This window comes from Lipotes vexillifer, unplaced genomic scaffold, assembly GCF_000442215.2.
Source record: "Lipotes vexillifer unplaced genomic scaffold, Lipotes_vexillifer_v1.1 scaffold367, whole genome shotgun sequence".
NCBI classification, from domain to species: domain Eukaryota; kingdom Metazoa; phylum Chordata; class Mammalia; order Artiodactyla; family Lipotidae; genus Lipotes; species Lipotes vexillifer.
This window is the reverse complement of record NW_006795832.1, coordinates 1483073-1495291: the sequence shown is the minus strand read 5'-3', so window position 1 is coordinate 1495291 and position 12219 is coordinate 1483073. Positions and strand designations below refer to the sequence as shown.

General features: G+C 39.9%; 1 protein-coding gene across 1 annotated transcript in view; it reads right to left on the bottom strand.

Moving 5' to 3' along the window:
* Positions 1-12219, bottom strand: part of RHBDD1 (rhomboid domain containing 1) — a 123982-nt gene that overhangs the window by 45119 nt on the left and 66644 nt on the right. The gene's annotated exons all lie outside the window — the stretch shown is intronic.

The following is a 12219-nucleotide window of genomic DNA, read 5'->3' as shown; positions in this document are numbered from 1 at the left end:
CCCTCTACCCACCCTTGTCCCTATATGCAAGACCATCTGGTCCTGTGATAATAAGCAAAAGCATAAGAGAAACAAGCCATCGACACAGGCCTGCACAGTGACTATTCAGATCCCTTCCTCAAAGCATACAAAGAAACCCAGAATTCCAGGAAACAGCTATACCCACTTACCAAGAAGCACTGTCTCCATGCTCCCCTGATATATAAAACATTAAGATGATAATAATTAGCAAATAATTAGGGCTGCCAAGGGGTAAGGAAACACTGTCATAACCTGACAAGTGTCATAGTGTCAAAGCTCTGCTCAAAATGGGCCTCGCCGGCCCTGAGTTATCTAAGCCAGGGACTCATTTCCCTCCTCACCCCCATGTGCCTTGCCAAAAAGCATCCTCTACACAATGGTAAACTACTTGGGGCTTAAAGTTTATCTTTGTCACAGCACACTGTGCCAAAAGAAGGGCCCTTCTAACCCCCAGAGACGCAGCTTATTTAAAGTTATAATGAAGACAGCAGGTGTTCCATACAGATGTCTCTTCTTTTAGAAGACACCTATTCGAAACACTTTATTCTCCCTTAATCTTGGCGGGCTAAGCTGCATTTTATTTCAGCATCACCCGAGCCAAAAGCAAACTGTTTCCCTTTAGTCTCACTGAGATGAAAATTAAAAACAACTGGGTTTTGGGTTGTTTTGGTTGATTTGCAGGGAGTCCTGAACGCGATGATTCCAGAGTCAACTCCCATTGCTTTCTGGTGACAATGAAAGCAATGCCAGACTCCCCAGAAAGTATGCCAGACTCTCCCTTTCCTTGGCGACCCAAACCTCTGAGTGCCAATCACCTCACACCTTCCAGTGACACGAAGCAGAACAGATCTGAAAGGACTGCACTCGATAAAATGTATGCTGCTTTAACTTTTGTAAACTGTAAAGTCAAATGGAAATGCCTAGTGCCATGGCACTAAAGCAGCCTCAAACTAAGACAGGATCCAGTGTGTTCTGGAGCCCTTAAGAAAGAAATCATTGTAGCAGCCAGGGGAGAGCTAGCTACCAGTAACAGGAACCACTGGGCTTCTTGCCCAAAGTGTATGGATACCTTGAGCCTGGAAGGTTGGAGTAGAGATGAGAAGGGAAAGAAGGCAATGAGCAAAAAGGAAAAGTGGAGACAGGACGTCGAGATCCTAGTTTGGATGCTCGGCTCTGCGCAATCTCCCTCAACACTCTGACAGACCATAAGTAGCCCACAGAAGCTGGAGGTGAAGGTGTGAGGTGTAGTTTTCTCTGCATTTCTCTACAAAAAATGACCTGAGGCCTTTAATGGGATGGCACTGTGGAGAATATCAAAGAAGAGGAAGGTCAATATTAAATATTTTTAGCAATGCATAGGTTTTCATATTTTTTCTTAATAAAGGTTCTCCGTGATTTTGCAGACATTTTAGAAAATGGAGTCAAGCCAAAACAAGAAAGTAAGTCACCATAATCTTATTTCTGAGAAATAAGGATGAGTGGCATTTTGCTAAATATTATTCCAATCTTTTTTATAGTACATTTACTAGGTCTTACAAAAATAAATGAGTTTCTACTAAGACTACTGCTATATCCTGCTCATTTGACTCACTGTGAACCTGCTTCTATTTTTAGCGGCTAAGTATTATGCTAGATCATGATTTATTTCACCTACTTCCTACTGGGGCATGATTACGCCATTTGCACGTTTTCCAAAGCAGATGATTACAATGTAATTTTAATCAGCTTAATATTTATAGTAATCTTAATAACGCTGTGCAATTTTAGTCCTGTCTTGCAACAAAAGTAGATTTAAAAAACACAGATGTGACACAGGAAGATTGCTGGTCCCTGAGATGCTTGAAGATATATAAATATATATTATGCATGACTCTCACATCTGGCTCTCCATAACAAAGTTCAACAGAATTATAAATAGTTTTGAATCCTTGAAGAACTGCCATGTGATGAAACTAGACCACTTTGAAAGCTATTTGTGATTCTATAATAAATGGCAACCAACATATGACTTGATTTTTCTCACTAGCAAAACAACACAACAAAACGGGTGAACACGTGCACCTCTGAGTGAGATTCAAGAGGCTGAGTAAACGACAGTGAAAATTCTCAGGTGAATGATTCACGTGTAATATTGATAGGTGGCTCAACATAAAATTCTGTCTTAAAGCACGCTTAGTGCAAGCACATTTATTCTTTTTTGTTATGAATCTTTTCTTTTCTAAAAAGAAAGCCACTGAAGAAAAATTGAGTCCTATTTAAATGAACAACGCAAATACCCTTAATTCAAATGTCACTAATTGTCCATAGTAAAAACAGTATTTTCAAACTCATATGCTACGATTTTTGGTAGAAACAAATCACTGCCCAGCAGATTATTTATGATTGTCTATAGGAAGCATTTTTTTGGTGTGTGTTCTATTAGGTACCTGAGATGCCAGTTTCTTGCGTAAGAAGGGCATTCTATCCCTAAACAAACTATTTATTTCACAATTTTTAATTAATGTCAGGAATTCTTGCTTAAGAAAAGACAACCCTACCAAACAAAAGAACTTAGCCAATCATGTGAGGACAACAGTAAGAGAAATGTCATTGTCATTCTACAAGTAATACTGTCTTTTTAAATGTAGCTAAGACTGCTCTATACTGACCACACCTACCAAAGAGTTTTCAGTGTTCTGATTTCAGGATGATCGCAATGGCCGATCCACCTCCCAAAACACAAACATAACTCCAGCTCAGCCATGCGGGCTGACTGTGTGGAAGGCTACAGACAGGATCATGCTGGTCTCTTCCATAACTGACAATTCACGACAGCCTAGAAGCGCTTTTTCTGAAGAGGCCCCGACTAGGAATAGAGAAGTCTGGCCTTCTTGCCTGGTGTTTACCACTCAGAATGTGACCCCGGGCCAGCCATTTAATTTCTCTGTGCTTCTATTTCCCAATCTAAAACAAGGGCTATAATTACAAATGCTTATTTCGTAGGGTTCTGTGTGGGGATGTGAACCTTCCTAGCACAGTAACCACGAGGGAAGAGGTACTGCTTGTTGACCTGGAAAGAATTCACCAAAACATTTACAGTGGTTTCTTCTGGGTGCCTATATTATGGATAGCTGCAAGGATACACCTCAAATGTGAAGTGGTTTTTCTCCGGGTGGTGGGGTTATGGATCACTTTTTGTCTTCTTTTTGGTGATTTGTATTGATTATTTTCCACCGTGAATATGTTCTGCTTTTATAACCAGCAGGACAAATGCTTGTCCAAATTCTAAAAGACCATAATAACCGAGTTCAGGGACCCATCATCCCCTGTCTCAGGCCCTCAGCACCATCCACCCCGGGACATCTGGAATTCAGGGAGGACTTCCAGAAAAGGAGCTGAATGCTGCCTATTCCCATGGCAAAACAAAAGCAGAATCGCACGCCAATCACAGCACGCATCTAACAGGTGTGTTAGCACACACACATCAGAGCAGTCTCACACGTCATCACCCGCCTCCCTTCCTTCTGAAGGCCAGAGGACTCTGTCCCTGCGGTAGGAGAAAGCTGAGAGTCCATTTGCAGCCAGCCTGGAAGGCGGATGTGGAAGCTAATTCAGGGGTTCAGCTCTGCTCTAGGGTGGACACACAGGAGCCCAAGGAAACGTGGATCCAATCTAGCACCTTCCAGGAAGGTCCTGACCCTCAGGCTCTTCATGCCTGGGGAACCCAACCTACATCACAACAGCATACCCAGGGCAGGACACCGTCCACAGTAATTGGGCCATAGATATAAATGATGGGATATTAAGTCTCTTGACTTCTCCGAGTCTGTTTCCTCATTGAGTGAGATCAGGTGTCAGATATGCTGACCTCTAAGGTCACTCTCAGTGCCAGTTATGTTTGAAAATGGTTCAGCCTTGTCTTATTCTCCATTATCTACTTTAAAAAGTAATTTAAGTAAATTAAGCAAAGGATCGAAACAACAGGGCCCTCCCCAAGACTGCAGTTATGTGCTTAAAATTATATGCTAAAGTTAGGTGGTATATGTTATCTGTACTTACAATGCTTAGAAAGGAATTAGAAAGGTTCAAATAAGAAAGAATAAAATTTTATTCACTGAAAATATCAACTACTGAGTCTACGAAATAAAGTCTCAAAGTCCGGGCCTTCAGCTCGAAAAAAAAAAAATAGATCCTGTTTTGTTTGGTTTCATATTTTAGTACAGACACAGAGAATTAGAAATTTCTTCACACCCTCAACTGTTTGATTAATAAGAATGTAAAATCCACTCTAATTTTAAAGCACTATTTGACATCTCTCTTCCTAATTAAAACATTTTATGAAACGATGAGTTTCTTAATCACACTTATATTAATAGTTTTCTCCAATTAAGTTTGATCTCATGAAACACTGAATATACACCTCAATAACTTTGAGATTAAAAACTGTATAGATAACTTGAGTATCCAAATCATCACATTAGTAAATTTGATATTCTCTAAAATTCTTACATAACTTAGGGAATCAGAGTTGCTGAAGCAGAGAATTTCATAGATGGGTAAGTAAAGTGATCAGCTCATTTCAAAAGTTACTGTATCTCTTTCCTAAATCTAATATATTGGGTAGCTGAAGTGAAGTCAGTCACTAAAACCTCCTGTCGTTCAGCAGAAAGAACAATGTTTTTGGTTTGATAGCAAAGAACAAGATTTACTCATTTCCGTTCCCTGCAGTGCTTAATAGTACCATACACAAACAAGGGGCTCCAACTGGGATTGCCTGAGGAACAGAATGAATAATGATCCAGAGCAACACGATGAGCGTGCAAGGTAATATTTCCGAAACCATCAAGACTTGGTAGCCCACAAAACAGGGTCCAGGTGTGGGGGAAGATGAAGGGGACATGGGTAGGTGGAATTAATTCATTAGAGGTTTGTGTATACTTTTATTGCTAAATCTACTCATTAGCGTCTGAATGATCCCTTTCAATAAATCGTGATTGTAGGGTTAGGTAGCCGGAGGAAAAATTGTAAGTTCACATAGAACTATTAATGTTAATTTCTCAAATATGTTTCAATTTCATGTATCATTATCTTTATTATTTTAGCAACGGCTAGGCTACAGTTAATCTTTTTAAGTATAAAACCTCAACAGAAGCCTGCTCCTTCCCAATAGGGACCTAAACAGAACTCTGGTCCACTTATTTTATTATTTCTTTTCCTGACTGGGATATATTCACATGTTATTCTGCAGGTTTGAAACATCATGTATTTACATTTCTTTATATGCACAATTTCACATCTAGATACAGTCTCAAATATCAAACTTTACTCACTGAAATGAATATCTCCAACGTAGAGAGAAGGGAGTAAGAACCTATAATCCAAAGGAAGTGTTCTGCAATGAAACTGCTTTTAGGGAGTCTGGCAGATGGCGCTTTTTCATTACAGAGAACGTTTTCCTGGGGGAAAACACACCAAATTACTTAAAAAACAGAAGTGGTCACAGGGAATGAGCTGTACATCTCTGTCCTGGCCTGCAACACGCCTGCAAAGCCAAGCAGGCCAGCCGTGATCATTTGCATATGTTAAAAATCGCCAACTGCATTATGCCTGCACTGGGCCAGTGAAGGCTCAAATAATCATGCAACTGAAGCAGATATCACCATCAAACGCATGTATTTATCAATTTAGATCTGCCTTAGACAGTTGTGTGAATTTATCTTCCAGAAATGACCTTTCATCCGTCAGCCCTGAGACCTAGATGACAAACACTCGCCAATATTCCTGACATTTCTCAATACCCGCATCTCCTTCTAGCTACGCCTGTCCTGCTCAGTCCATTACCACAGAATGGAAAAGGAAGAAACTTTGAAGAGGACCCATTTCAACTCTCTTATTATAAAAAATAATAATAAAACAAAGGTCTGATCAGATTCAGTGACTCACACCTCAAGTAAAGTTAGTTCACTGATATTCCAGGACTGAAGCTCAGACCAGTGAATTCCCATCCTTTTCTCTTTGTACCACACAATGAAAGATTAAAAGAACATGTACATAATTTATTCCATTTTTTCCAAAAATTTTCATACAATAAAGAAACAAGACAGATGTCATTTTTATTTACCTTGGTGTAGCCTCAATAAAAAGCAAAATATACAACACAGTTAAAATAAATTCTCTTTTTGCTTTTTATTTAAAATGTATCTGAATTGGCCCCTATGAACATATATACCTATAAACAGGATTCAAAGATATTGTCAAGTGATCTTTTAATAGCAAAAGTCCTAGATATTAATTCGGAACCCAGATACTCTTTTCCGATATGGCTCTCCTGGTAATTTTACATGTAAGGATTTAGAGACAAAGCAGCAACCAGTTTCATTCTGAAGCCAAGACCTTTGTCGTATGTCCCACCACAGCTTCACATATGGCTAGCCAGCAACCCCAACTGTACAATGTGGGGAGTGGGTGACAACTCTGCTTGATTTTCACAAGAGAGCCAAAGTGTGATTGTGGCCATTTGCCTTTCAGAAGAGTCTAAGAAAAGAAGCACACGTTACTCCACATGTCACGAGGATTTCCAGTTTTAACCAGTACACATGCTCCAGACTGGCAGATAGAAGTTGAAAAGGACACAGCTTTGTACCCAGCCACCCGCTGAACTTGGTGGCAGGCTATTTAAAAAAAAAAAAAAGGGCACAAATTATACATGGAAGGACGTGGGGGAGAGGGGAGAGGAAAATGCAATGAGCTAACGTTCCTAGCCGGCATCTGCCTTTTGACTCAAAGAAAGGAGATGGCTCTCGTCCAAAATTTTTCTATTATTGTGGTATCAGCTGCCTCTTGGATTCGTTTATAAGAACTGAGACTGCCAACAGAACAAGACAAGATTTCTGTTAATGGTAGTAAATGTGCAACCTTCTTGAAATAATAGGGATTTTGATATTTCTTCTACAAAGGCTACTTTGGTATTATTATTCCTGGCATGAGCTTTAGGACTTATAATTATGGCCAGGTACTATTAAGAAATATGACAACAGCAAATTCTGAGGTTGTTACCTTGATTCTTTAATTTACTCTTCCAATATATTGAACTAAAGAAACTAATTGGTGCTGGATGTCTCTTGCTGGACTGGCATTCTACCAAATGAATTTCTATTAGTTGGCTCTTTCAAATCTCAGTATTATTGATGACTATTACACTAACTTCTTACTCTGAAAACTGGGAATCAAAGAGAAAGAATTAAGCATTTACCTAGCCTTTTAAAAAAAGGACTATAGATTCTACCTACTTCATGACGGAATGATCACATTTTTTTTAAAAAGCCGATAAATAAATTACTAGACAGATTATGTCTAGTAAATGACAGATTCAAACTGGGGATGTAGAAAACAGGAAAAAGCATCACTACTATCCTTATAATAAACATGAATGCTGGGACAATCTGCAAATCAATACCCTTTCCTGAACCTAACAGAAAGCTGAGGCAGTAGGGCAGCCAATTAGACAGAAGTCTAAAACAGCATAGGAACACTTGCTTACCTAGGACAGACTCTGCTGGACACTAATAAAAAGAATTCAGCCAAAACTGTTAAGCTGCTAAAGGCTGAGTGTGAGCTAGCAAGATTCTATTCATAGAATATACAACACGGAACATACTGGGAGATGCAGTACAAAGGAATTCACACCCACTTTCAGGCTCTTCTCAGGACCTCATGTGGCCCTTGCAAAAGACATATGTGAGCTCAGAGAAAGTGTCCTTTGTCCTCTGTCATTCCCAGCACAGTCCTGAGGGAAAGAACAGCAGCCACTGCAGGAAAGGCTGCCTAGATCCTTCTTCCCTATCGTCCCTAAGGAACAAAAGACTTAAATGCCTGGGAGAAAGGCGAAAGCCAAGTTTCCCTTAAGGAAATGGTGAAAACCTCCTGCAGCTTAGAGAAGGGAAGAGGAGAAAAAAAAAAAAAAAAACCCTCTAAACTGGGGAGAGGGGCAAGGATACTGAGAAGGCCACACCTCCAAACCGAGGGACACAGTGACTGCGTGGACTAAGGCTTAATCAGGGCACCCCCCGGCACTGGTCTCCACCACCAAACTAAAAAGCACAGGCTAACAAGTAATAGCAGTGTGCCAGCGGGGGAGGGGCGACGGAGGGGATGGAGTACCTATCCCAGATGCAGCACAAAGACTCACAACTGAAGTTCAAGTAGACATTGAGAGGCACTCTGGCAAATCAGCCCCCACCCTAAAAACAAGGTAACATTAGAGGAATTCGAAGTCTTTGATGCACTGAGGGGACCATACAGTACCTACTCAGTATTACTCACAGTAATTCTACATAATTCAAAATACTCACAGTGCTCAGTAGAACAAGTAGACAGATAATCCATAGGGATTAGAAGATCTGGGCAACACTATCAACTCAATTAATCTAACTAACATTTGGAAAACACTCCACCCAAGGAGAGCAGAACACACATTCTTTTCAGGTGCACGTGGCATTTTCACCAGGATGGTCCATAAAATATCACAACCAGGTGAGATTTATCCTGAGAATACAAACCTGCTTCAAGTTTGAAAATCAAAATAATTTAGTATGTCAATAGACTAAAGAAGAAAAAGTATATAATAATGTCTACAGATATAGAATAAAAAATACTATTTTTAATAGCATACCTCCCCCTGCAGAAAGAAAGAAAGAAAGAAAGAAAGAAAGAAAGAAAGAAAGAAAGAAAGAAAGAAAGAAAGAAAGGAAGAAAGAAGGAAAGACTTAGGTATAAGTTTAAGAAAATATATAAATATATGGAGGAACTGTATGTTCAAAAAATTTTAGTGGTGTGAAAAAATGATTACAACATAATACTGAATGAAAAAAAGTAAGGTTCAAAATAGTACATATCATATGGTCAACTTTTATAAAATAAACTCAAACCAAATATCCTTCCACCGAAAAAAAAGGCTAAAAAGTAATAAAGGCCATTTAAAAAAATGTCTCCTTGGTTTCTCACTCTTAATAAGACAGTCATGAAGTTTTTTAAGGAAAATAAAATTGAAATTAATATAAACAATTTGCAAAGCTATTTCCTTTGCTGTCACCCGTTACTGTATAATGCACTTCAAGGAGTCTCTTCAGATCAGTTTCATTGGAACTAGTTCCATATGCTCTTAAAACATCCACTTAAAATGAAATTCTGTGGTCAAATAAGTTTGGAAAACATTAATTTAATAAATTGGTTTCTTAATTGTAGAACTAATTAGAATTGCCAGTATAATAGTGCCATTCTGGATCTTCAAGGGGGTATAGTTTGCAGTTTCCCAAACTTATTTGAATGTAGAACTTATGAAGGGGGGAAGTGAGTGAGTGAAAGAATGAGAGAAGACAGGAAAGGAGAGAGCAGAGAGAGTTGTTTCGGCTAAAAATTGAAAGTAAGTTGCAGACATATTATTTTGCTTCTAAATACTTCAGTGGGTATCTCCCAAGAATCAGGGACTTTCTGCTACTTATCCATAATACCAAAGAAAGCTAATTTCCCAAATAACATCTAATATCTAGTCCAAACACAAAATTCTCCTGTTTCCTCAAAATTTTTCTTTTATAAGAACCAGTTTTTCAAGGTTCTCACGTTATATTTGCTTGTTATTTCCTTTTAATATAAAATCACATCCTGCTTTTTGTATGATACTGTTCCCCTCCCCCACCCAGGAGACCAGTCTCACTGAATTGTAGAAACCTCACGTTTTATCTGATTTCTCAACTTATTCCTCTATTCCATGTATTTCCTGTATATGGACCCCTTACATTGGAAGACTTAATTAGAGTCAGGCTAAACATTTTTAGTAAGAATATGTCATAGACGGTGCTGTGTTCCTCATATGGCATCATATCAGGAGACACACAATATCAGGCCCTCCCACCAACAATGCCGCCATGTTTGATTGCTGGATTCAGGTGGTGATTGTCAAATCTGTTTCCCGCTCCAATTAGCACGTCCTCTATGAGGTGATACTTTATCACCATGTGAATGTCCCGTTTCTTTTTTACTTTTTATTGGAGTACAGATGATTCACAACGTTGTGCTAGCTTCAGGTGTACAGCAAAGTGAATCAGTGATACAATGTCCGGTTTCTAAACAACCTTTTAACTAATGGTTTACGGTGCTTGATGATCTTTGCAAGGCTACCAGTTATTTCATTGGCTTCTTGTTAATTTTTATTTACTTCTTTTAAAATTCCTTTTTAGGAAAATGTACTCTTTGTGGGATATAGTTAGGTGAGTTTTGACAAATGCAAAGAGTTGTGTATCCATCGCAACAACCAAGATACAGAATAATTCCATCACTCCAAAATATTCCCTCCTGTTATCCCTTTGTGGTACTAAATAAAGTTTTGTACAAAGTTCATGATTAGTAGGTTTGCCCTGACTTACTTAACTTTTTTGTGTGTGTGTGGTAGACTGGGATTAATATTTTTATCAATGATGACATTCCTACTGTATTTCTAAGATTTACATCCAAGAGAGCATATCGTATTTACATGCAATGGACAATCCAAGATAACACATCAGACCACAGTTCTGTTAAGATTATGGCTTGTTTCAAATTAAATTAAATACACAATATCCTTACCTCCAGTAATATTTCATGTCTCACCTGGGAGTGACTAAGCAGCTGTGTGCACAGGACTAACCTTGAGAATTTGTTAAAAGACAGCTGCTGGGGCCCTGCCCCAGAGGTTAGGATTCCAAGGCTAAGGCATGCTTGCAGTGACTGTAATACCGATAGTCCACTGAATCTAGTGATTACAAGAATGGCCCCAATTATCCACCTCTCCTTCTGTGCATCCCCTTTGCTATGTGACTCTGCAGCTCCTCCCATGAAGAGATGGAGTCTATTTCCCTATCCCATGAATCTTGTCTGGTCTCATGACTTGCTTCAGTAACAAAATACAGTGGAACTCACAATGCATCAGCATAAGTCTCACTTGTTTCCACACTCTCCCTTGGAACCCTCGTGCTGAGGCCTTGTGAACGAGCCTGGGCTGGCCTGCTGGATGATAAGTCACGTACGGCCCAGTCTCCACCATCGCATCAGACAACAGTCAGTCAGGCATGTGAAGGAGGTCACCCTAGAGCAGCGAGCCCCAGATGACCACTGCAGACACCTCAGCATACCAGCCGAGGTCACGGAAGCCTGGCCCAGTGGACCCGTACACACAGGAGCAAGAAGAAATGTGTATTGTTTTAAGCCATGGGTGGCAGGGTGATTTTAACCCGTAATAGACAACTGATAGACCACAGTTCTGATACTCTTCACCTGAGAGGTACAAATTTATCTCTTCCTCCCCATTTCCTAGGTCACCCGCTCCACGCACACTGCTGCTGCTAAGACCATATTCCCTCAATTCAGCAACCAAGTAGTCACAATTTATGTATTCCCATCATCTGGTGTGATGCCTGGTACCCCCCCGCCGGAGGTGCTCAATCCTTGTTCGTGAAATGACTGCTGCCAGATTCACATACACAGGTCTGATTGCATCACTCCCCTGGGCAGAACTCTCACTGGCATTCACATCATATACCAGATCCATTTCCCACGTGGCCTGTTTAATTCTAGGACCTCTGTGATCAGGCCCCAGCCTAGCTGCCCGCTCTTCTTCCCCTTCTTCTCTTAATGCTCCATTCGAAAGTGAAGGTGGGATGACCACACCGCTTGCTTCTGTGTCTGAGCAGATACTGATTCCTGCCTGGAAGGACCTTCCACATCTCTGCAAACCCTACACATTCTTGAAGGTCCAACTCGAATGCCGCCTCTTCTGTGAAATTCTGATAGATCTAGTTAAGGAAGAGCTCACCCCTTCTTACTGCCTCTAGCAACTGGCCTAAGCCTCTCCTAGGTACCTGACATTATGGTTACTTATGGCATCTAGCATGCATTTCCCCTACCAGAGACTGTGAACTTTGGGTGGTGGGGGGAGATTCCATTTTTTAACCTTCCTGTATTCTTTATCACAGTACATGAAACACAGTAAGACCTTAATAAATGTTTATTGAATGAATAGATGATTTTTACTGCTTGTTAAAAACGGTAATACCCAAACTCATAAGCCAAACCCTGGAACAAAGATGGCAAAATAAATACAGCGGTTTTCACATATCAGTTTGTAAAAGAATCTTCTGGAAAGTTGGTTAAGAATACAAATTCCTAGGCTCTGCCCACAGGAAGACT